This window comes from Eptesicus fuscus, chromosome 24, assembly GCF_027574615.1.
Source record: "Eptesicus fuscus isolate TK198812 chromosome 24, DD_ASM_mEF_20220401, whole genome shotgun sequence".
Classification (NCBI taxonomy): domain Eukaryota; kingdom Metazoa; phylum Chordata; class Mammalia; order Chiroptera; family Vespertilionidae; genus Eptesicus; species Eptesicus fuscus.
The window spans coordinates 11,531,363-11,558,037 of NC_072496.1; the positions used below are offsets into that span (position 1 = coordinate 11,531,363).

Genomic DNA, 26,675 nt, shown 5'->3' on the forward strand with positions numbered 1-26,675 from the left:
GGGTCTTCAAATGACATAATTAGGTTTCCCGAAGCAAATGTAAAAAGGGCAGTATGAAATAAAGGTCTCAAAATTCCCATAGCTTTTAAAAAATTACATGTGGCCACGGAGGGAGAGAAAAGTACACTTTGTATACATACAGTGGACGGAATGACTTGAGGAGGCATTCTTTAAGTCTACAGAAAGCGAATGCCTACTGATCCTTTCAACGTCCGGGAGAGAGAATAATGTATTTACGCCAGCACTGCGACTGGTTGCCATATTAGGTACATATATCTTATTAACACAAATTGTCAAGACCGGAATATGTGGAAGGTGCATATCAAAAGGCAAGACCTATTTAATTGAAAGCAGCTGAGCCACTTTTAAACGCATGCTTATTTTTATCTTTCAGTTTAGAGCACATTTGCAGGAGTGTTATTTCAACCTGGTGAGCTGCGTCTTGCTTACTTGTCTTATTTCATAGATATTCCCCGAGAACTCCGTGGACATAATGACAGTGCATCAATTTTGAATGCAAGGTAATGCAATTTTAGACTTAGAAATGGATGGTGAGGACCTCTAACTAAGAAGAACGACATCGTAGTGCCACCTGCATTTCACCAAGGGCTCAGGCATAGTTAGCAACATATTCTTACCCAGAAAAGGAATGATTCTCGCTCACAGTTTCCAGGTGTGACAGTCGATTAAAGCAAGCACACTTTTTGTGTGTGTGTGTGTGTAGAAGCAAGGATACATGAGGATGCATGATATTATCCCCATCTATGTTCATTTTTTAAATATATTTTTATTGATTTCAGAGAGGAAGGGAGAGGGAGAGAGAGAGAGAGAAAACATCAATGATGAGAGGTAATCATTGATTGGCTGCCTCCTGTACACCCCCTACTGAGGGTCGAGTGTGCAACCCAGGCATGTGCCATACTGGGAATCTAACCATGACCTCCTGGTTCATAGGTCAATGCTCAACCACTGAGCCACACTGGCAGGGTTATGTTCATTTTATAAGGTAGAGGAGAGCTGATCTTGAATGAAAAAAAAAAAGAAGAAGAAGAAAAAGTATCAAGATTTTTCTACAGCTGTCAGTACAGAAAGTAGGCGGCAGGAGTAGAATCTAGAATGCATGCTCGGTAGCCAACCAATCAGCCTCACCCTCTTTGAATCAGTGGCCCTTCCAAAATATCACAAAAACGGTGAATCTGCTGTGTCCACATTCCTCTTCAATCTTTTTTTTTTTTTTTTATGTGATGGTATTGGGAGGTGGGGCCCTTAGGAGGTGATGAGCCCTCATGAATGGGGCCCATGTCCTTATACAAAAATGACTCAGAAACATCCTCACCCCTGCTGCCCCCTTCTGCAGTGTGACATACAATGAGAAGTCTACAAGCCTAAAGAAGATCCTCACCCGACCATCCTGGCCCCTGATCTCAGACTACCAGCCTCCAGAACTCTTTGAAATTAATCTCTGCTGTTCACAAGCCATTCAATCTGAAGTGTTTTGGTATATAGCAGCCCACACAAACTAAGACAACTACTACCTTCTGTTCATGGTGTGTGTGTTTTTTATACTCAGTAGTTTTTTTACTCATTAGTAAAAAGTGAAATTCGTCAATCACACTCCTTGCCCCTTACTCAGAGGGGTTGAAAACATATGTCCACACAAATACCTGCACACAGATGTTTACTGCGGCTGTGTTCATACGTGCCAAACCTTGGAAGCAACCAAGATATCATTCAGTAGGTGAATAAGTAAATAAACTGTGACTTCCCAACAATGAAATATTATTCATTGCTGAGAAGAAGTGAGCTCCCAAGCAATGAAAAGACACGGAGGAATCTTTTTTTTTTTTTTATTAGGGTATTACAAATGTGTGGTTATCGCCCCTACATGGAGGAATCTTAAAGGCATGTGACTAAATGAAATAAGCCAATCTAAAAAGGCTACATACTGTATGATCCCAACTACATGAACATGCTAGAAAAGGCAAGACTATGGAGACATAAAAAGGTCACTTGTTGCCAGGAATTGGGATTGGAAAGATAAATAGGCAGATCACAGAGAATTTTAGAGCAGTGAAAAATTCTCTGTATGACATTGTAATGATGGACGTATATCATTATATATTGTCCAACTCATAGAATAAACAACACTGATAGTTTACATTTGTCCAAATCCATAGAATAAGCAACACTGATAGTTACCTAAGATCAACTCTGGAATTTGGGTGATTATGATTTGTCAATGTAGGTTCATCTTTACCAATAAAAAAAATTGTACCATTCTGGTGAGTGATGTTGATAATGGGGGACATTTTGCATGTGTGGGGGCAGAAAGTAGATGGGAAATCTCTGCACCTTCCTCTTAATTTTACTGAGAAAACTGCTGTAAAAAGTATAAAGTCTTAAAAAATGAATATAATCATCATGGAATTCTTAGAGAACACTGAGAACATTTGTTTAAAAAATAATACTGATTTCCTCTCCCATTCATCTTGAAAAATTTGATGAGAATCAGACCACAAATGAAGGGCTATGTACAATAAAGAATGTCGACTGGTGATCAATCATATATGAGCCTTTTGAAATGAAGTAGTTGAACAGTTTAACATAATAAATAGTCTAGCTCCATAATGATAGTAATTGGCATTGTATTAAATTATTACTAGTCAGAGGATAAAGTTCAAATATTTGAACAATTTAGTATTATTTTAACCTATATGTCATCATCAATGACCTTATGGGAGTAGAAATTCAAAAGAGACTATTATGACAGGGTGATAAAGGATACTAATTTAAAACAGAAGCAATGAGCACTGTGAGTTATATAATTTGTTTTAATATAATTGTATTGAATATACACTACACACATGGTCGTAAAAATTGTCACAGATGATTAATGATTTTCTAAATCATGGTATGAATTTTAGATCATTTTACTAAGTCCATTAACCCACACAGTATTTTAGTCATAATCTTTGTTCATTAAATGAACATCCATTGTCAGATTGGCTTTGAAAGTTGGAAGCACTTGGCACCACAGATCTGAAGGTCCCTCAGTAGGTCTACTTGTCTTTCCACCACTCGCCCACCCAACAGGAGTGCCCTTCAATCATTCCAGAAAAGACACTTAGATTTTCTCTGTAGAAGGGACTAAAGAAATCTAAATCCAGACTCTCTAAACTTTAAAAATTGTAAAAATGCCAGGTCACTCATAAAAATGAAGCAGTGGGCCACAGCTCACAATGGGAGTAAAACCAAGAATAGGAGTTAAGAAGATGGATTTAGAGACATCTTGTTATTTCTCCCTTTGTCCTCTCTTCCTTATTTTTTTATTTTTTATTTTTTTTTGTTAATGCTCACCCGAGAATATTTTTCCATTGATTTTTAGAGAGAGTGGAATGGAGGGAGAGAGACAGAGAGAGAAAACATCGATGTGAGAGAGACACATTAATTGGTTGCCTCCCACATCAGCTCCAACCAGGGCCTGGATTGAGCTTGCAACTGAGGCACATGCTCTTGATAAGAATCGAACCCAGAATCCTTCAGTCCACTGGCCAATCCTTTATCCACTGAGCCAAACCTGTGAGGACCTTACTTTTTCTCTTTTAAGCCATTTTTTTTGACAATACAATATTATTAGTTGTGATATATCTATAATAATAAAAGTGTAATATGCTAATTAGACTGGACAGCCAAACGACCTTCTGGACGTCCTTCTGGAAGACCTTCCAGACGAAACCATGGCTGTGAGGGCCGAGGCAAGCCACCACAGCTGCGAGGGCCAAGCCCCTTGCATGAATTTCGTGCATCGGGCCTCTAGTGTGTGTGTGTGTGTGTGTGTGTGTGTGTGTGTGTGTGTGTGTGTGTGTGTGTATGTGTGTGTGTGTGTGTGTATACATATCCTATAATTATACTGTAATATGGATTAAAACAGAAAGTGCTCCTTTATAATAGAAACCATGAAAAATATGCAAAATTTGCAAGTAGAATGGTTTAGAAATTATCAATAAAACAAGGTAGCCTAATTTGAAAAATCTGTCATGAATTTACTCTCAGGCAAAACACTGACCCTCAGAAAATCAATAACCTTTAAACTATGTGGAACTCTTTTTTATCATCTGTCTCCTCAAAGCATTAAATAGTGAAAGGATAATCTATTAAGATAAATGAACTTTTTTCCCCCTTTAAAACCTTCATTGGAAATCATTCCCAAGTGTCTTCGAGCTCTAAAATTGATACTAAATATGGAAATATGTGTCTTCACTAGAAATGACTAACATCAACAACAGCAGGAATAGCCAGTTTACTTGAAAGAATATAAACCGTCATGACCATGACCTAAGTAAAAGATTACATAAAATGGGAATGTTCAGCAAAGATTACATCAAATGGAAATAATATTTCAGAGAATCAGACATTAAAACTGTACAACTGTTTTTACAATGTGGCGTTTCTAGCAGTGTATCATCTTCATATGCTTTCAAGAGGAAAGAAAGATATTCATAGATTGGTGAGAATAACCATCAACTTGTACTGAAAGGATTAGATATAAAATAATTTTTGTTTTAGCCACCTAAAGGAAAATCCTAGGAAAAAAATCACAAGTGCAATATTTAAAAATACATATATTTATTTTTAAAATACATTTAAAAATATATTTAATCAATGATGAGAAAGAATCATTGATCGGCTGCCATCTGCATGCCCTTTACTGGGGATCGAGTCCTCAACCCAGGCATGTGCCCTGACCTGGAATCTTACCCTCACCTCCTGGTTCATTGGTCAACACTCAACCACTGAACCACACCAGCTGGACACAAAGACAGTATTTTGATTGAAGGATAATAGTGCCAAAATATAGGGTATCTCCCAAAAATGTATACTAGTACACACTTTAACAGCTGCTAGCTCAATTCTGTAAATGAAATGCATTGTAATAATAAACACTGCCTTTATAATTATTCAAAGTGTATATGTACATTTTGGGGGGACACCCTATATGTAATAGAATCATACCTTCAATCAGAAGCATTGTGTTCAGTAAGCATTGGAACACACAAGGCCATTGGAACATAAAACTAAAGTGGAAGAGGAGGTAGATCAACATGATTAATTTTACTCATCACTGCAGAACTCCTCCGACACGTTCTGGTGGCCAAATGTCCAGCAAAGACACCCATTTCTTAGCGACGGTCACGGATGGGCTCAATGTTGTGGAGTTGGCCTCCCACGAGGGTTCCTACAGGACAATCTGCGGGCGGTGCCCTGTGTGGCCTCACGTCTTCCTTCCTAACACCCGGGCAATGCCACAGCAGCCAGAACCTCAGGCGCCCAAAGGACAACAAGATGCCCTGGAAAGCGGGACACCAAGTAGGAGGATGGCAGAGTCCCTAGTGACCACGTACACCAGGGGTGGGGAACATCTGGCCCGCGGGCCGGGTAAGGCCCATGAAACCATTTGGTCTGGCCCTGCCAAGGCAAGAGCAGGTGCGACTCAAAATGCAATAAATCTAGGAGCACTTTTCATAGCAACATGCATTTCTATTGCGGGGATTATAGTAAGCGAATGATGTTATAGACATCCAAATGGCCCTTGGCAGAAAAAAGGTTCCCCACCCCTGATGTACACCATGGATCGCCCGGCTTTCCTAAGAGGGAGGAAGATGGCCTTCCAATTGCTTCAAACCACCACGAAACTGGGTTTTCTTCGACGTGTAGCTGTGCCTAATGCAAATGCATCCCTGGCCTGTCTCGGTAGGTTGGAAGATATGGCAACATTTGGATCCAAATCTGCAAAGGGCGGGCAGGCGCCAGGTGGTTCCCCACCACCAGTAAGTGGACATCTCCAGCCAAAATCGATCACGTTCAAGGCCTGCCTCCGGCATCCAGGCTTCAGAGCAGACACATGGGCGGCTGTGACTCAAAAAAGATGCATTACCTTTGCTGTCCATGAACAAGCAAACTAAAAAAAAATATATTAAAAACCTGCATTTACAAAACATTTTAACTAAAATGATATATGCAGCCTCTCCCCGGAGATCGTGTTTTGTTCTGGATCCATTCCACACTTCACATATCGCTGGGCCTTTTGTAATAAGGTGCATTATTTATCAGGCTGGGGAGACGTACAGCCACGCAAGCAGAAAACCTGCTATAATTAGTAACACAAAATTCGCCGAATGAATTTCACCTGATGGAAAGCATGGCCACAACAAAGCTGTGAGCCAGGGACACTCATCGCCAGTGCCACCCGATGGGTGGCTGAGGCAAACTGCGGTTTTCGCAGGAAAGCTGTGGTTTTTGCAAGCGAGATGGTCCTGGAAGTGAGAGTGTCCGCAACCTCACGTCACATGGACAGATGCTCTCTGGTTTGGTTAAAATCTGACCCCACGTCGGGCGTCTGCAGCCACGTAATAAGCTTGGTGCCTTCCTTCCCAAGACCCCGGCCTGCAGGTGGAAATGCCACTGGCTGCAGCCTGGGCTCCCTCTCCAGTCGCTGCTCTTCTCCATACCACTGGGACCAGGGATCTAAAGAGCCACCTGCAGCGCCAGCAGCTGCTTGTCTGAGGCCCAGAGGAGAGAGGGGAAGGGATGCCATGCTGGGAGGCTAAGAGAGGTTCCCAGGAGTCCAATCCCAGAAATCACTGCATGGGAGGGGAGGGAGCGGCCAAAGGGGCTCAGATGCCTTCCCAGCTGGAGTGTTGCATTCTGCCCGCACTACCTCTGCAGCCTCTGCCCACCTTCTGGCTGGTCTAGACAGAAAGGGCAGCTTGGTGATACTGAAGCCATTGCCTGGTACAGTTCGGGGAGGGTCTGGTCGTCTCAAGATCAAGGCCTGCACCAGCTAGAAGGCAAATCAGAAAGCACCTCGAGATCAAGGGGGCCTGCGGGCATCGGGGTGCATGTACTTTCCCCGAGTTGCTGTCATTTAGCGTTTTATACCCGACATGCGCAGAAAAGATTGCGGCGAGCGCATTACACTGTCATCATCTCCCCGTCTGCTAATTGTTTATGAGGTGATTTCAGTTCCTGGATCATGAATTACACTAAGAAACAGACTGTTGCAAAGAGCAAATAATTTTGCATGTCATTGAAATGCCTCCAGAGAATAGATTTCCATCCAAATATGTGTTTATGAAGCGGGTGTAAATCAATAAAAACAAAGCAAATATTGCACAAATATTTCACATACTAAATAAATGCTGTTGTAATATCAATTTAAAAAATCTAAATAAAACGTTAGAAAATGGACTCTAGGACTCCATTTAAAACTTACTAAAAAAACAAAAAAAACAAAACACACAACATAATTTAGTAATAGATAAAAGTCAATTTACTTCTAATTAATATGTAAACATTTCAATGCTACTATTACTTTAGAAGGTAAGTAAGGTTTTTCAGATTGTTAAAACTTATGTAACTATTACTATAATGCCCGGCCGGTGTGGCTCAAAGGTTGAGCATTGACCTGTGAACCAAGAGGTCTAGGTTTGATTCCCTTCAGGGCGCATGCCCCGGTTGCATGCTCCATCCCCAGTAGGGGGCGTGAAGGAGGCAGCTGATCCATGATTCTCTCTCATCATTGATGTGTCTCTCTCTCGCTCCCTCTCCCTTCCTCAATTAAAAAAGAAAAATGTTTACTCTAATGCTTTTCTGACAAAGTGGCAGTCAGTGCTGACTTGAAAGTGAAGAATGAGAGAAGCAGAGAAGCGTGCTAGGGATGAAATAAAGACACGAGGAGGCCTGGAGAAAGTGCTAGGAGAGTGAGGTGGCATGACAGTAAGGAGGAGAAGAAGGTATAAGACAAGCACAGAGAGACAGAAGGAGCCAGTTCATCAAGAAATGTGTGGGTGATTGGAATGGATTTAGAATTTGTTCCAAGAGCAACATAAAAAAAAAAAAAAAAAATCCCTGAACATTTTTATTCAAAGGATTGATGTGGCCTAATTGACATTCCTAAGAAGTCACTCTGGCTACTCGGAGGGAATTTACTTAGTCCTGTTGGATTCCTACAACAATAGTCCAGCTCAAATAATATGTTTCAGATTAAGGCTGGAGTATAGGATAGAGAAAAATGGATGGCCTGGAGATTTCAGAATGTTCATTAATGGACTGAGTGTGGTTAATTATTATACTGGGAATAATCCACAGGTTTTAAAGTTAAGCAAGTAGCTGAGTGATGGTGAAGACATGTAAGGAGGTCTAATATTTGGAAGGATATCAAGAGCTCCATTTCCAACATCTTAATTGTGAGGTAGCCATTTAATATCCAAAAGAAGATGTCGTAAATGTAGACGGATATGAGCATCAGGATGGCCTTTTGGAGAGAGATCTGGACTAAAATAATACATTTTATATATCTACATCAGTAAATACTTGTCTTTAATGCTTGGGTGAGATCATGTGATAGAAAGACACCACCGTCTCAGAGGAGAAGGTATACCAGGACTGAGATTCGAGTCAAGGAAGCAGTTAAATAAGAAGTATTAGGTCAGTTATGATCAACAAAAATATCTCCAACTCAAACTAAATTAAGAAGGAAACGTATTAAGTAACATACAAGTAAATCTAGAGGTAGAGTGGGCTACATAGTTTTTTTTTTGTTTCACCACTTCCATATTGACAACCCTTAAAGGTAGTTGTTATGATTTACCTCGTTTACACATAACACAACTTATCAACATAGACAAAGCCAACTTGCTCAAGGTTACAAAAATTCAGTAAAGAGAAGAGCCAGGTATTCAAGACTAGGCTTAATTCTCTCACACCACCCTGTCTCTCAGAAAAATAATTTTAATGCATCTCATTATGATATTGCAGACCTAAGAAGATAGGATGGTGAGTCCAGTTTTCCCCATTTTTTTTTTTTTTTACCAACAAAAAATGTGAGTCTCAAAAACATTGGATCATTTGTTCAGAATAAGTGGTAGAATCATGGCTAGAGGTCAAGTCTCAACCCCTACACGAATCCTCCCTTTTACCTACCCATGATGACAGCCATGCTCCCATTATAAAAGAAATTTTGCATTTCCTTATTGATCTTTTTCTTAAATTTATTATTTAAAATGCATTGGTCCTGGTGTTACACGTTGCCAATTATTTGCTTCCTTGACCTTTTCCTCCACCAAAAAGCATTGGTAACGTACACAGAGTTCTCAGGGTCTGTGGAAGCACAAGCTTTCAGGGACCACAAATCACTGGGATGGCTACCTACAGTTATGTGCTGAGCCAGCCTTGAGACTCAGGAGTGGTACCCATATTGCTTTTATTATGGGACTAGAGGCCCAGTGCATGAATTTCGTGCACGGGTAGAGTCCCTAGCAGCTGCTGGCTGCCAGCTGGGCCTTCCTTCACTCTGTGCAGCCCCCTGGTGGTCAGCGCACATCATAGCGAGCGATCGAACTCCTGGTGGGTCGAACTCCTGAGGGAACACTTTGCATATTAAGCTTTTATATATATATATATATAGATAGGACTCTCACTTACCATTTTAAAAGGAAATCAAGGTGAAAGACATATAAGCATGAATTTATGTCTTATTTCTATCTTTAGAGATTGATACCTCTAACTTTAATGGATCTGTAAAAGTTTAATTGGTCACCTGCATAGATACCAATGACCTTGAGTTTTCCTCTTAGCCTGAATCATATGGAAATATTCATAAACTTCTGCCAGAGATTCATTAAGTGTTAAATAATAATCATGTAAATGAATGGCAGTGAATAGCACATTTTTCATTAAATCCATCAGCTAATTCTCATTTCTATCCCAACCCAATTTCATTCAACACACACTGAAATCTTGCAGATCCTAGGCACTTATTTCCAAGAAAATTTCAATGTTCTTTTCCTTTTCATACAGATAATTTGTGAAAATTAACTTCTTCAGATTTTAAATAGCAATTTCCACTTTAGAAAGCTTTATATTAAGCTGAAATCCTCTGAGTAAAGCTTATGATGCATAAATTTTAAAGTACAAAGGCACAAGTAATCAGTGGTGGCAGAAAATTATATGTACATACAGAACACAGATACACAGGTTGCACAAAACCATTTATTCCTGGCAGAAAACATGTATGGCCATTCATTCTCTCTTTGAATGTTAACTCTTTCCTTTAAAAAAAAAAAAAAGTAATATGTTTCTACTTCAGGAAGTCTAAAAATTTGCATGACAATGAAAATCCCAGTTACATTTGCCCTTTCCACTGAAGTATAAAATCAGGAAAAAAAGAACGAGGTGCATGAACAGACTTGTAGAGAATCTTGAGTTGCTTTCTTTTTAATCCTCTCCACTCGTCCTCCTAATTACTTCATACTTAGAAATCCTGTCACATCTCGCCTTGTCTACACAACCAGGATTTACATTCTCCCTCCTAAAACAACATCACAAATGAAAACATTGTTTTTGGTTCAAAGGGCACATTCAATGGCTACCCAGCAACTTGGAAATGTACAGTCACTCAGGGAGTCCCGCCAACCTCTACTTCAGCTTAGTAGAGTAGTAAGTGTTAAAAAATCCCAAACTCTACATTTATGCATGAGATTTCACTTTTCAGCCAAGATTTAACTTTTTAAAAAATATATATTTTATTGATTTCAGAAAGGAAGAGAGAGGGAGAGAGAGAAATATCGATGAAAGAATCATTGAGCAGCTGACTCTTGCACACTCGACACTGGGGATCGAACCTGCAACCTGGATGTGGCCCGACCAGGAATCCAACCTTGACCTCCTGGTTCAGAGGTTGACACTCAACCACTGAGCCATGCAGGCCGGGCAAGATTTAACTTTTTTAAAGAAGAGGTGGAGTTGGGGGACTCAGTCCCTAATCTTCCTGAGCAAAGCATAGCCCACCTTTGGCAAATATTGACGCAAGGTACACATTCCTTGAATATTTTCTCTTCTAAAACATGCCACTCAAAAAACAAACAAACAAACAAACAAACAAACACCAAAAACACGGCCTTGGTTGGAATCCTAGTAACCTTCTGTTCCTACTTTAACTGTACTCATTTGCCTTGTGAGGAGTAACTTAGTTAATTCATTCGATCCACCTGGCTCCATACCTGGCACTTTGTAAACACTCAACCAACTCTCCAAAGACAAAAGATAATGACAATAAAACATGCCACTCAGCACTGTCCTTTATCTGGCAAAGCAAATTCCCTTGCAATGAAGTTCACATGCTTTCACATATTAAACATGTTCCATCGTTTTGTAGATTTCTTTCAAAAAATTAGCAGCCACGGAATTGGTCAAAGCACCATTCGTTAGGTCTGCTTAGGCGGATCCGCGGGAATGCAGGGGACTTGATTTGGACCCTGAGGTCAAAGCCATGTAGAGGGATCCCACCAACCCATCGTGGCATGAGAGAAACCTGCAGGCATTTCCACTCTCCAGTCCTGTGGACCCAGACACAGTGTCCATTTTCTCAAGTGCTTTCGCCACTTTGGTTTGGCAAAGTGACAGCCTAGAATAGATAGAGTATTGATCTGTGTGTGCTCAGCGGTGCAGGTGGGGGAGCGCATGAAAGGGGACCCTTGAGGTCAGAATACTGGCACGCATCCATTCCTGTGTGTATTTTTTTTTTCGCTCTATTCATCACATTTTGACCAGAAAAATAGCTAACTGGGTGCTTTGTAGGAGGTCATTTACAGAGTAATTCCCTTGTTGTTTGTTGTTGTTGTTGTTTTAATTTGTAGTGGACCATTAGATTCAGGAGAACTGAAATTTCCTTTTCTAGTATCAAAACAGCAACAATAAAACTTGACTTCTGACTCATGGAAAACATTACTGACCTCCTTTAGATTGTGATGAGAAGGCACTGGGCAATTTTGAGCAAACACAGGAGCAAGAAAGCATAATGCTTAAGTCCCAACATTTTACTGTCCTGGGGAAAGCATAATAATCAGTGTAACCATCTTCCACTTAGCAAGAACTATTGACTAAGTTCTAGATATTCCAATAAACTATGTATCAATTATATAAGAGTCATATCTGTTTGTACTTTCAGCATGTAATTTATAGTATTAGAGAGTAAAATCATCTTTTTGTTAGTGAGCAAAATAAAGCATGAAAAGTGAAATAAATTTAAACCATAAACCATGGGAATAAGTCCAATCTCTGCCATTTTACAATCTATTTAACCTGAAAAACTTACTCAACATTTCCAAACTTTATTTATACAGCAAGAATAAGAACACTGATTTCAAAGGATTATGTGACATATTAATATTTATAAACTGCATTTACAAAGTGAAAAGCAGATATGAACTTGTAAACAAGTGCTTTTACATTTCCTCAAAGTAAACAGATTAATAAAATAATAAATGCTATGGATTATTAAGTGATTATTAGCTGCTAGTTGTTATAAGCATTTTACATGTATTAGCTCACTCCATCATCACAACAACCTCATGACATAGTTATTATAATTATTCCAATTTTCAGAAGAGGAAATCGAGGCACAGAAAAGTTAAGAAACATCACACATCGAATAAATAATGGGACCAAGATTTAAATCTCAGCCAATCTATGTCCAGAGTGTATATTAATTTGATCATTGCCTTTCAATGCATTTCCATTATATAATAATTAGAGGCCCAGTGCATGAAATCCGTGCAAGAGTAGGCCTTCCTTTCCCCACTGCCGGCACCGGCTTCCCTCTGGCACCTGGGACCCGGACTTCCCTCTGGCCGCCAGCAGGCACCTGGGACCTGGGCTTCCCTCACAGCCCCGGCTTTGTCCAGAAGGTCATCCAGAAGGACTTCTGGTCTAATTAGCATAGTATGCTTTTATTATTATAGATTTTCAAAACAAAAATAAATTTCTTAAAATGAAAATTTCTCGTCTATATTTTGCAAGGGAAAACCAAAACCCTAAACCTAAGCCTGAGGCCCTTTGCTGCTTAGTAATGCCAAGGTTCCAGGCAGCATTGGTCACCGGTGGGGATGAACTGGAGAACGCATTTGAATGCATGCTTATCAGGTTTCAACGACATCTAGTTAAAACCATAACCATCTTACTTGCTTGCTGATTCAAGAATCAGAATAAATTTCAAAGGTGGAATCAGCTGAAACCAAACAATGCCCTCTAATAAGGATAAATGCAAATTCCTAGATATAGTTTCCAAAAATCAATACTGAAAGTGAAAGGATGGAGGAATCCTGGCCTGAAAACAGTTCATGTGCCAAAGATCTGGGCACTTTCAGTTAATCAAGGCAAATAGTCTGACATGCTAGCAGAAGCTAATTTAATCCCAGCAGCATTAATAGAGTTACAGCGTGCTTATCAGAGGAATTGATAAGCCCACTATAGGCCGTCCTGTCAAAATGAATTTGGAATGCTGTTTAATTTTTGGATACTAAAATTCAGAAAGGGCAATGCACGTGAAAAACCATCCGAGAAGGTTAAAGATGGGGACAGGTCTGTAATGTGAACTGCATGAATGTTCTTGAAAGGACTATGTACGTTTAGGGGGAGTTTGAGTTGTATTCTCCTTGTGACCCTACAGTTCTGGCTGCATTTACGCATTCTCTGCTTGCTGGTCTCATCTCACAGTCTTTGAGCACTGGAGGGCTTCAAGGCTTAGTCTTGACCTCTTATTTCCTCTGTTGACATTAAATTATTTGATGACCTCAGCCATCTTTACCATGATGACTCACAAGTTTGTATCTTCATCCTGGATATCTTCCCTGAACCTTGTGTTGCAATGTCAAACTATCTTCTGGGTATCTCTACTTGGAAATCTAGCAAGTCTTAGACTCAATAAATCCAAAATCAAATTCTTGATTTTCTTCCCCCAAACATAGTTATTCTCAATTCCTCCTCTTCTAAATAACCTCATCGTTGCTGTTGTTTCAATGAAGTATCTAGTGCCACCTTGACAATTCTGTCTTTCACACTTGTCATCAACATCTTCCATGGTGGGTATGAACTGGTCACGTATCATCTCCATGATCACTATGACCTCGGTCCAATCCACCTTCATCGCCCACCTGGAGAAATGCAACAGAATGGACTCCTTGGTTTGGCCTTTGCCTCACTTCCACTCGTTCTCAACACAAAGTTCAGAGTGTAGCAGTGAAATACATCCTCTCTCTGCTGGCCTTCAGTATACTGGCTCCTACTACAGATATGATAATTAACTAGAGCAATTCTGTTTGAGTCTTGAGTATTTGCAAGAGCAGCCCCCTTGCCAGGAGTTGCTTTTCCCTAAAAGGTGGGAAATATGTACAAGATAATGACGGTTTAGCAAAATGTACAAGAGTCTCCAGGACCAAACTCAGATCAGCTGCGGTCAAGAAACCATCCAGGAACAAAGGGATTTTGAAATTTCACACTTTTCCTCGAATCCCTTTTCAGAGACTAGCTGTCTATGGCCCCCACCGACATCTTGCCTCACCCACCCTCCCTTCCCTTGACATATAAGACACCTAAATCTGGGGATCTCTTAAGATGGATTTGAGCATTAGCTCTCTCATCTCTTTGAGCTAGGCTTTCTCGATCAATAAACGTTTCCTTAACTCCAAAATTCTGATCTATTAGACCAGTTTATGAAAAGAAAGAAGATATGGATTCTTCACTTCTACAACTTGATAGTGCCTCATAGTAGTGCCTTGTAGCAGATATCTAATAAAATATATGTGGGGCCCGGCCGGTGTGGCACAGTGGCTGTGCATCAACCAGGAGGTCATGGTTCAATTCTAGGTTAGGACACATTACCAGGTTGTAGGCTCAATCCCCAGTGTGGGGCATGCAGGAGGCAATCGATCAATGATTCTCTCTCATCATTGATGTTTCTTTCTCTTTCTCTCCCTTCCTCTCTGAAATCAATCAATATATATATATATATATATATATATTGTTTTGTTTGCTTTTTTTTGCATTGGACAATACTGATTTTAAGCTCATTGTTTTTTTATTTCTTTATTGATTAAGGTATTACATTAAGATTTTAAGAAAATAAAATATAGATGGGATTTCATTTGCTGATATATAAATGCTAGTCTATACTCAGTAGGATGAGCATCTGCATTTGAATGAGAAAGAGCATTGATGTCCACAGTACTATGATAGCAGCTTGTCATAATGATAGATAGTCTTGGATTAACTCTTAGAACCCAAACAAAACCTATAGTTCCTCTCGAACAAGAGATTTTAAAATAGCTCTTTTGAGATAGAACCTTGAAAAGATCAAACTGACATTGTTAAAACCTCACCGGTGTCTTAGGGAGTGAAAGATACAGAAATGTGCCGCTCAGCCACCTCTGTCTCCAGGTCCTAGGCTTCCTGTGGCGATCCACAGGTAGGATATGACTGAGGTGTAATGATACCACCAGTTAAATCGAATCCACTGATGTTACAGAACACGGTCGGCCAGATTATTAAGGTCAATGATACAGACCAAAACATGTCTGTCTTCATCACTGCTCTGAGCACTGAAGACAGTTAACTTTCTACTTTACGCTCAATACCTGCAGTCGGACAGATACTGCTAATTAGCTTTCAGAAGCCATCCTCTTTGGTTCCACAATATTTTACTGGGAATGGTAGTGTGTGCATAACCCTCATTTTCAATGCATGGCCATTTTACTTGGGTGGCACAGAGGATGGCATGACATTAAAAATGGAACAAGGGATTACCTTGATCAAACACCCTAAACTTTGTAATTAGAAAGACTCTCCAGGAGATTAACTTCAAAAATGTTTTGGTCCCAGATAATTAATACTCCTCTTAAAATAGGCTTTAAAATGATATTGCTATCTGTATACTCTATTTCATAATATAAACAAGAGATTATAGTAGTAAAATCTTTAAAAATAATGTCAAAACGGACTACTGCAGCCCTAATAATGGCAATAATAAGAACGACAATAATAATATTCTCTAAAATGTTCAGTTCCCTTACTGTGGGCCAGGAACTAAGTGGTATATATATACAGAGCTTATGTCATCTAATTCTCACAACAAATCTGTGAGGTAGATACCGTTATTGTTCCGAATTTCCAGATGGGAAAAAACAGAGACTAAAATAAGTGAGGTAACCGAAGGTTATCCAGCTCAAATGTGGTGTGACTAGAACTCCCCAGCCATCTGCCTCTCTTACACAAGATACATTATATTGCAGTGTAGACAGGGGTGTCATGTGCTTAAAAGAATTTTTCTGAAAAGGTCATTTTTGATCCTCCTCAAAAGTTTCTTAAAAGAAAAAGTAAGATAGCCCCAACCTGCAATAGTTCACACCTCTGTTCTATTTTCACATTTTTTCTATTTTGTCAGTCAGGGTAAAAATGAAAAATTGGAAACATTCATCCCCCATAGAGCCATACCTGGCTCCAATGCCATTCTATAAATACCCGGATACATTGTAGGAAAAGAACTCTCAATTCTCAATGCAAAACAACGACAACACACACAAAAAAATATACAGAGAAAAATAATTTGTCAATCAGAAAAACAGTAATTAAGACTTCATTTAACCTATTTTTTTAATTTGTAAATTGTACAGTCTTAGAAAGACTATTAATGCAATGAAATGCTTGTGTTAGATTTAATTATTTTGAATTTCTTTCTTATTAGACTTTCTTTGTAGTTATGGCTAGGTTTAAATCACAAGATTGGGAATGGGACGTGTCTGATAGAAACCTACTCATATGAAGAGTGTTTTATCAAAGATCTAAGTAGACTTTTCAATATAGTAAGAGAATATTATATCTAGTGCATGATTCCCGTTTTGTTTTATTTGTAATATTTACTTGAACATTCGCTGAGGGACACTAGGGCACATTACATATGCATGAAACATTAAATATATTTATCTGTGTATGCATGTGTATGCATTTAAATACAATGTGTGCATAGTCACTATTTAGGCCAATGGATCAAAAATGATTACAAAATTTTCTTAAGATCAGGATAGCAACAGGTATTACTTATGCCAACTCAACCTATTGATAATAGCCTTCTGCCAGTTCTACGAGGGACACTAAGGAGAGGTGAGGTCTGATGGGAAAGAAAGCACTCCATGAGGAGAGAGAACATATGAATAAGCATAACATTTGTATCTTAAGATTCAGCACGAACCTTGCTGATATATCATATCCTTTGAATCAAGTACATGAAAAGCATATATGATAAAAAGTACATACAAAATGCACTTCTCCAATTCATTTAAGGAGAGTAAATGGAAACCAGCAAGTTCTTAATATATACATATATATTTTCTAAATAAAGCAATCGACATTAGAAACCTTAGACACACACAAAAATCACATCTTTCTGTATTTCTTTCTAATTACCTAGGAAAATCATGTACTTAAAGGAGAAAATCAAAATAGACTTTATATTAATTTTTTAGATAGAGCTCACATCTCAGAACTATTAAATCTAAAAGCATGTTGAAAAACCTTGAGTGCATGTATTACTCCGAAAATGGTTGTTCGAATTTGCATCTGATTATGCTAAACTGGACGTTAAGGCTAGTTTTGTGCACTCTGCAGAATTTCAGTTTTAGGAAGTGTTTTAATGTATCCACATGCCCGCGAGTTAGGCCAAGGGAATAGGGACGAAGGAGAGGAAGCATAGTTTAAGAATTTTATTTTCATGTTTCCCTCAGAATTAAGACTACTATTTTGCTTGAGAAATTACTAAGTAGAAAGTACTTAATTCTTTTTTTAAAATGTTTTTGATTTTAGAGATAGGGAGAGTGACCAAGAGAGAGAAACATGGATGAGAGAGAGACATTGATCGGCTGCCTCCTGCATGCCCCACCCACACCAGGGACCGAGTCCACAACCTGAGCAATGTGCCTGGACCAGAAATCAAACTGGCAACCTCTTGGTGCATGGATCAATGCTCAACCACTGAGCCACACTGGCTGGGCAAGTACTTCCTTCTTTTAAACTCAGTGTTAATCCATATAAAATATTTAACGTCAGTTTTGCTGTATTGTGAAGTTCTTATCAGTTAGGTAAGTGAAATATTGTAGGTAAATTGCTCATCATAATTCATTTAGAGCTTGATTCAAAGAAACAAATCAGACCAGGGGACATGTACATTATTATAAAAGTGTCAAGCCTTTCACTTCTGTAACATTTTTTAATACTTTAAAAAATATTTCCCTCTCTCTTTACTTCCCATTATTTAGCCTCATTATTATGGAGTATTTAATGAGTCCTCAGAACAAATATAATTTCCTTTTTTAATAAAAATGGAATTATTAAACAGAGTCACGCAATTAAAATGTCATTATTTCCAATAACACTGATTTCAGCTGGCAATGTGTTCCGTGTACTCTTTTTCAAATTACTAATTCTCTTTTGTACAGAGAATATGCATGTGTCGTATGCCAAAAGAAGCAAACTCTCCAAATTTATATTTTTGCAAAGGGGATAAGCTATTCGTTTTAAAACCTTCACTGATAACTCATATCTAATTGACAGTTTAAGTGGAGTCCACATTGAACATGTAAATGAATAGGAGTGTTGATACAAAGTTAGGAATGGCAGAAAAGATAACCTAGTTTTACGGAGGGTTTACTTGTAACAGATGACTATGTCTCATTGTTGTGGAGGATATATGAAATCTTACACTCGCTCACAAAATAACCTTCTTGACTAAATGACATATAATGAACAATGCATCTCCCCAGAGCAGGAAACAGGATTAATACCTTAAAACAAAGGCCCAGTTTGTCATGCCTGCCATAAATTACTAACAGCCTTTTTTTTTTCTTTTCTTAACATATTAAAGGAACTGGCTCTCCTAGATCCTGCCTGGGCCTGAGCAGCCTGATCACTATAACTAAGGGAACGCCTGCATGAATATATGGAATAAATTTGGTTATTTTCTCTGGTTACTCTGTTCATGCCGATTTGATTATTAGACCAAGAACTTAGAGGGCTAGAAAGAAAATCATTTTCTCTTTAATACAAATTATGAATGTCTGTTTTTATGTCTGTTCATCCAGAGTTAATACAAATTTTTGTCTTAATTTTTCTTGTTGAGGCCGTTTGAGCCTAACGGAGGAAACACTTCAGCTAGAAGCTAAATTCTGAAACACTCTGGAGGCATCCTAGACATATGTGAATCCACTTCATATTGTTAATTAAAAACACACATGAAAAAAAATCAACATCCATACCTCCAAATAAACACTAAACAAAAAAAAAACACCCTTAGGACCCTGAGAAAGGAAAAGATGGAAAATATTTCTAAAAAACCCTGATAGGATTTTTTTAATGAGTTGCTAAGGCCCCTGACTAAAAATAGGAGACCTTCCCAGAGGAGCCAATTTGTGATCCTACGAGTCTCCTCATCAGGTTACAATGGCTTCGGGCTAAAAATGAAAGTGGCAGTTCTTGGGCATGAACTTGAAGTCTATCCGCACATCGTCCAATAAATAGTTCTCATTTAGAAGCTCCCAGGGGTTTTCAAGATAGGGGGAATTTAATAGGTATGTAGTATTCTTCTGTTCACAACCAGTCTCTTGGTACCCGTGGGTACAAGTTGAACAGAAATTGAAGTGCTCATTACCTGGAATTTCCTCCTGTTGCGTTCCATGTGCTGGCCTCCGCATAGAGACTGGGTTTCATGTAGGTGTAAAATTCTTAGACTCTCTGAGGACCATCCCCACCCACCTCCCCTTCCTGGCCTGTCCGCCTAATCTGAAAATCCCTTTATTAGATTCTCTGGGATCAATAACAAAAGCCATAATTAGGGTCATTCATTTTTGAACTGTAAAGCAAATGGGAAGGTCATTTACTAGTATATTCATCTGTGCCTTGTCTTACAGATGAATATACTGAGCCTCAAATTTACTTAAATAGAGAGCATAAATATATACATCCCAATAATGACAATAATCTGATCACTTTCAATCCACTGCCCCTTACCGACTATCCCTTATCTCTTTCGGATTCTTCACTATCTCCATTGTCTCCGATAATGAGCATTTATTGACTTCCAATCACTGCTGACATTGAAATTCTGAAAGGTGCAGATGTAAGAGAAACTGAGTGGAGACCTTTCAAATGCATGTAAGGATTGGACTAAAGACATCTGGTGTGACAAAGAAAAGAAAGCAGAAAGGAACAATTTGTCCATCTGGGTTTAGAACACACCTCCAATTTATAAAAGCACTGGAGATTCCTAAAATTCAGATCCAAAAATGATCTCAAGGAGGATCAGAGAGACTAAATCATTATAACTCATGCAGGTTCCAGTAGAAAATATATGCTAGTATGTCATATAATTTAATTTTGATAGAACACAGGGCAACCTCAAAATAATTTAGGTTTTCAAAAATGGTTGGGGGTTAGGCAAATTCAATTCTACTGATTAATGTAGTAAAGAAAAAGATTATTACTGGGTATTGCGCATTAAACAACCATGAAAATGAAAGTTTAATCCAATGCAAATTCCAAATATGTTGAAAACTACCCAATACATTTAGTCTACGAGTTGTTTTACAAATCACTTAGATTTGATTGGTTACATCTCTTTTCTTCCATTTCCTATGGACCAGGCTATGTGTAAACACATCTTGCTGAAAGTGTGTAAGTGGCTGTAGTGTTTGTTGCCAACCAGTGACCCCTCTCATTTCCTTCCACCAATGTAACAGAACACTGATTTCATTCAAGTTTCTATCCTGTTCAGTGCAGCCCATGTGACTCAGAAGAGCAGATCCTACCCATTGCTCCATAAATGAATTTGGGTTAGTATAACCAAAAAAAACATAACTCTAACCCCCTTACCAGTGACATTGGTGGGAGCCAATCAGATCATCCAATTCCCTGGCAACTATGACTGATTCAGAGCTAGGGACATGACCTATGTTGGTCCAATGGGTTCTAACCAAAGACAATCTCTCATGATTTTGGGGAGCTTTCTCTCTCCTTTGCTGAATGTGAACAGGAAGCTTCCTGCCTGCATTCATGTTGTGGACCTGAGAGAAGCCTGCCTGAGGACAAACCCAACATGTGTTGGTGGAGCACAGAGCAGAGAAATACAAGGAAAAACCAAACACAACTGGGGCTCAATTGTGTCTTGGAGTGTGTCCGACCTGCAGATGGTTTGATGTGTATTTTCGTTTAAGTCAGAGCTCTTTTCAAATCACCTGGGAGACAGAGAAAAATGCAAATTCTGGGCTCCAGCCCAGGCTTACTGAGTCAGAAGCTTGGAATGATGCCTATGGATGTGTGTGGGCTGCACAAGGTCTTCATGACATCCTCAAGCATGTCACGGTTTGAGAAACAATAATGTGAACCCCTTCTGAGTCAAGATTTCTATTAATTATAATCAAATGTACCCATACAAATAAAAAACACCAATCAGTTCTATTGAACCAAATGCAACAGTTATACACATGCCTACAATCTTCAAAATAATGCTATAGTTTTAAAATAAATGTTGCTTTTAGAACTTACCATTCATTTCCATGCATGCCTCTTTGAAGTCACAATTTGTAAGTGTTATTAACCCATATTTTTAATCCATAAACATTACTGTTTTTCACTGAACATAAAGAAATGACCATTTATATACTTCATTAAATTCCAGTAGGTATGAAACAGTAAGAACTAGATTGGTCTCTGTCCATGGTACCCAGAACAGAACTCCAAAGAACATTGTATTCTCCTGGGTGCTAGGGGCGCTAGGAGCATCTTTTGTTCTAATAGTTGGTCTTTGACTCCAGTTGATGACACAGAGCTCTTAAAATCCTTGTAATTTCCTGAGTAATGGGGCATTTTACACAGAGCTCCTAAATCCCTTGTGATTTCTGGATGATAGGAGCATCTCAGGCTCCAATAAAGTGACTAGGTGTGTTCCTGGAAGGAGGTTAGTCACCAGAAAGATCAAGTCATGATTAGACGCTTGCAATGTTCATCCCCATCCCTGTCCTCTAGAGGGGAGAGGGGCTGGTGATTGAGCTAATAATTGATCATAATAATAGAATGAAGCTTCCATAAAAACCCATCAACTATAGGGTTCAGAGAGCTTCTCGGTTGGTGACCATATCCATGGGTAGGAGGAGGGGGTGCCCATCTCCACAAGCCCATCTTCTGGGCTTAGAGCCTTCTGAACCTTGTCCTGTTCTGGCTGTTCATTTGTATCCTTTACCATATCCTTTGCAGTAACTGGTAAACATAGGAACAGTTTCCTGGAGTTCTGAGAGCCATTATAGCAAATTATTGAACCATAATGGGGAACAAAGGAATACCCAACGTTTAGCCAAGTGAACACAAGTATGGGTACCTGGGGATCTGCTACTTGCAACTGGCATCTGAAATGGGACATTGTTGTGGGACTGAGCCTGTGGCATATGGGGTCTGCTTTAACTCCAGTAACTGAATTGTGGGACTCCAGGTGGTGTCCTGAGAGGATGAGTTGGCATGGAGAGAACACGGATTTGACGTCAGAAGTGTTTGGTGTGAGCATAGGAAAAAGAAACAATAGCTTACTTTTAGTAGACATGTTTCTTTCACATTAGTCTAATATGCACAACCTAAATCTAGTGGTTAATAGAAAAAATAGATTATTGCAATCACCATTAGAAGAATAGCAGTCTTTTTTTAAAAAAAAATGTTTTTATAGATTTCAGAGTGGAAGGGAGAGGAAAAGAGAGATAGAAACATCCACAATGAGAATCATTGACAGGCTGCCTCCTGCATGCCCCACACTGGGGATTAAGCCCGTAACCTGGGCATGTGCCCTGATTGGGAATCAAACTGTGACCTCCTGGTTCATAGGTTGGCACTCAACCACTGAGCCACGCCAGCCAGGTAAGAATAACATTCTTAAGAATAAATACACATGAACCATTCTTAGATGAAAACCGATGTCATATATATAGCTATGTATTATTTTATATATGATAGTAAAGCTTAATTTCTATGGATTTTTTTCCTCAAAAGTAAATTTAACTTAAAGAAATTAAAGTAATATATTTTTATATTTAAAAATTACATAGTTGATTACAGTTTCACTTGTGGAATTATAGGCCATTTAAAAATTTTAGAAATATATGCAATTAATATATTCATATATTCATCAACTGAAAGGCTTTTGAGACAGATGAACATTGAAATGTTAATGGTGTGTAATAGCTCCTTCTTATTGTAAATTAAAATTAGTTACATCATCCTTATACTTAATAGCAACTATTAATTTTAGAAATCCAATTTACTTTTTAAAAAATCCTTTCAGATTCTATGTTAAAAATCTTTTTGATGGTGTCTCAGTAGAAGATTTTTGGCTATTAAAACTATCCAGTGTGGCCCAGCTGGCAGAACTCAGTGGATGAGCATCAATCAACCTATGAATCAGGAGGTCAGGGTTCAATTCCCAGTCAGGGCACATGCTCAGGTTGCAGGCTTGATCCCCAGTAGGGAGCATGTGGGAGGCAGCCGATCAATGATTTTTATCATTGATGTTTCTCTCTTTCTTTCTCCCTTCCTCTCTGAAATCAATATATATATGAAACTATCCAGTGTATTCACAGAATAGATGAATAAGACCTAGGTTCAAATACTGATGCTGAACTTAGCAGAAAATCAGCTTGACATTCAACAGAATATACATAAAGTTGAAGGCTCAAGTCTGCCTAGTTCATAAATCAGGCAAAATGCAAAATTTTGAAGCTTCTAAAATAATAATAATGACAAAGAAAAAAAAGGAAAAGACACTATATTCACAAAGTGACAAGGTAAATTTTAAAATATTAGAGTTTTTTTTCCTCTAATATTAAAGCATTCTCCATACTGTCCTGAAACATTCTCATCTAACCCAACAACATATGCACTGAAATTATTTGAAACTAGTTCAATATTGAATTGCTCTAAGGAAAGATGGACATGAAGAAATGAACAGGCTGTAATCGAATTTGATGTGAATTAGATTAGGCTACCCTGGATAAATAGGAAAGATCTATATTCAGTTACCCATTAAGTTCTTCTGGGTGAATCACTGGAATTCTAAAGGCAAAGCCACAGAAACTTCGTAGGCTCAGGCCTGGCAGGGTAAAAACAGAGAGAGTGCAATCCCAATGCCTGACAAAACCTGCCTGGGGACAGGAGAAGCCAAAATCATCCGATCAAATAAGGATGCAGGAGCCAAGCAATCCCTTTCTACCTTCATTGCCTAGCACAGAGCCAGGGATGGGGAGACTTTCACTGACTATCAATTGATACTGGAATGATTTAATGATTGCATGTGATGTTAATCAATATATAAATGGATCAGAGTAGGAAAAAGAAATACACTGCCTAAAGGAAACTGAGAACTAAAGGATGATTCTGTAGATACACTGAAAAGTATTGAGCTTCTCCCACATTTTGGAGCTCACTTTTTAAAATTCTCTGGGCATTTGATACTAATTCCTTTTAGTGTACCTTCTCATCACTATATATACTGCTTTTGAATCAACATTTTCATCCCCATAGGTAATTCGATAAATATTTCCATGCCAAAGTGAAAATTGAGGGCAGAAGTTGTTGGCTCTGAGAGCAATGTGTATTTTAAGCAAAGCTTCTTAAGAGAATGCGGGGAATGTATCTGAATGCATTTGGAATCTAAAATGCACCAGGTAATTTACCTACCATATCTCATTTCATCCCCCCAAAAGCCCTAAGAGGTAGTGATAATTACTCCATGTAATTTAACAAATCTGGGCAGAAGAAAAAGTACACGAATTAAAATTGAGCCCTTGACTCTCAACCACACAATCCATGCTCTTTCAATCAAATCGCTGGCTAGTTTGTAGCCTGTCTATAATTTTGTTATTTGCAAATAATTATTCTAATGGAAAACATTTCAGTCCACTGCAAGCAAAAATTAAAAGCAGCATTGTGCCTTAGTTCAATTTGAAAAGTTATTGCTGAAGAAGGAAATATAAATCAACTAAATCTTATGGTCCAGGGTGGAAATTCATTAAAAATATATATATTATACTTCGAGAATAATTTTGAGGGATCAACAGAACCATACTAAAAAGATGTGGTTGTTATTTTTTCCTTAATAACATTACTGGTGCTTGCAACTTCATAAGACTTTACTTATTAATATACTAGTGGCCTGGTGCACGAAATTTGTGCATGGGGTGTGGGGTGTGTGGAGGGGTGTCCCTCAGCCCAGCCTGCACCCTCTCTAATCTGGGACCCCTAGGGGATCGGGCCTAAACCAGCAGTTGGACATCCCCCTCACAATCTGGGACTGCTGGCTCCTAATGCTCACCTACCTGCCTGCCTGATCTCCCCTAACCACTCTGCCTGCCAGCCTGATCACCCCCAACTGTCCCCCCTTCCAGCCTGATCACCCTCAACTGCCTCTCTGCTGGCCTGCTTGCCCCCAACTTCCCCCCCCCCCGCCATTCTGATTGCCCCCAACTGGCCCCCCGCCTGCCTGTTCGGCCCCAACTGCCCCCCCCACGCCGGCCTGATCACCCCTAACTGCCTCTGCCTCAGCCATGGCTTTGTCCAGAAGGACGTTTGGAAGGTATCCTGGTCTAATTAGCATATTACCCTTGTATTAGCATGGATTTGCTTCCTTTGATTGGAGAAGAATGGCCATTACTAAAAATGCCTTCATACTTGCACAGCAACAAAGACAATATAGTTAACCAAGGAAGAAGACGTATTTCCCAGTAAAGAACAGTTAATTATATTATCACCTTAAAATCATAAAACACTTCATAGTTTCCAAGGCTCTTTCATACACATTATGTCATTTAGCCCTTCAAAAGCCCTGTGAGATTGCCAAGGAAGATCAATTATTAACCCAATTTTATGGGTGAGCAAATTAAGGCTCAGAAAGATGAAGTGTCTCACCTAATAATGCACGCAGTTTTTATGGTGCCATTTATCTATTATTAAAGCCGCGTTTCTTTCTGAATTTCCAGGTGTCTTTCTCTCTACTAATTGGGATACGAGTTTTACAAATTTTCTCCCCCGTTTTCAAAAACGGTTTTAATTTAAAAAATCACAACGGAGTGGTTGCCATGACATCACAGCCATAAAACCCACCTAAAGGCTTTTAAAAATCCTGCACAGAAACGACTTGGGGATATTTCTAATCCAGAAGACCAAAAATGTAAACGAGTGAACCAGAGAAGCAGCGATTGTTGTTCAATGTATCAAAGTGGATAAAAAGGACAGCTATGCCTGCCTGCACAGCTCCCGAGTTTTAGGATTAATAACACCCCCTCTTCTTAGCGCGCGGGGATAAGAAATGTTTCCGAGAAGCACAGACAGGCCACGTCATTTGTCAGCGTGAGTAATGAGGAGCCTTGTGAGCTGTGAGGAGGCTGCGGGATGACAGGGAAGGCAGCCCAGCCGGGAGGCTCACCATACAAATTAGCGAGCAAAACGCAATCAGAGAAATGAAGGCAAAGCGAGGGAAAGCGATGGTCAGGGAGGACACCCTGAAATAAAGCGGAAACGGGCACCTCGACTGCGTTATTCCGCAGCTTCACGCTTTCTGAATTTCTGACGGTGGATTTGGGGATTTCATTTGCAATCATCCTGCAGGGACTGTGTAAGAAATGCAAACAAGTCACGAAATTCATCCAAATAGATTCAGGCTGTAAGACGAGAGAGGAGTGAGCCAGACCCACGTGTCCTATCCATCATGTTACTTAGGGGGTTCGAGGCACCTAGGAATACTCAACTCATACCCGATGATT

General features: G+C 39.2%; 1 protein-coding gene across 2 annotated transcripts in view; it reads right to left on the reverse strand.

The window, feature by feature from the left end:
* The window catches only part of BRINP3 (BMP/retinoic acid inducible neural specific 3), a 199,555-nt gene that overhangs the window by 101,631 nt on the left and 71,249 nt on the right, over positions 1-26,675 (reverse strand). The window lies entirely within an intron of this gene.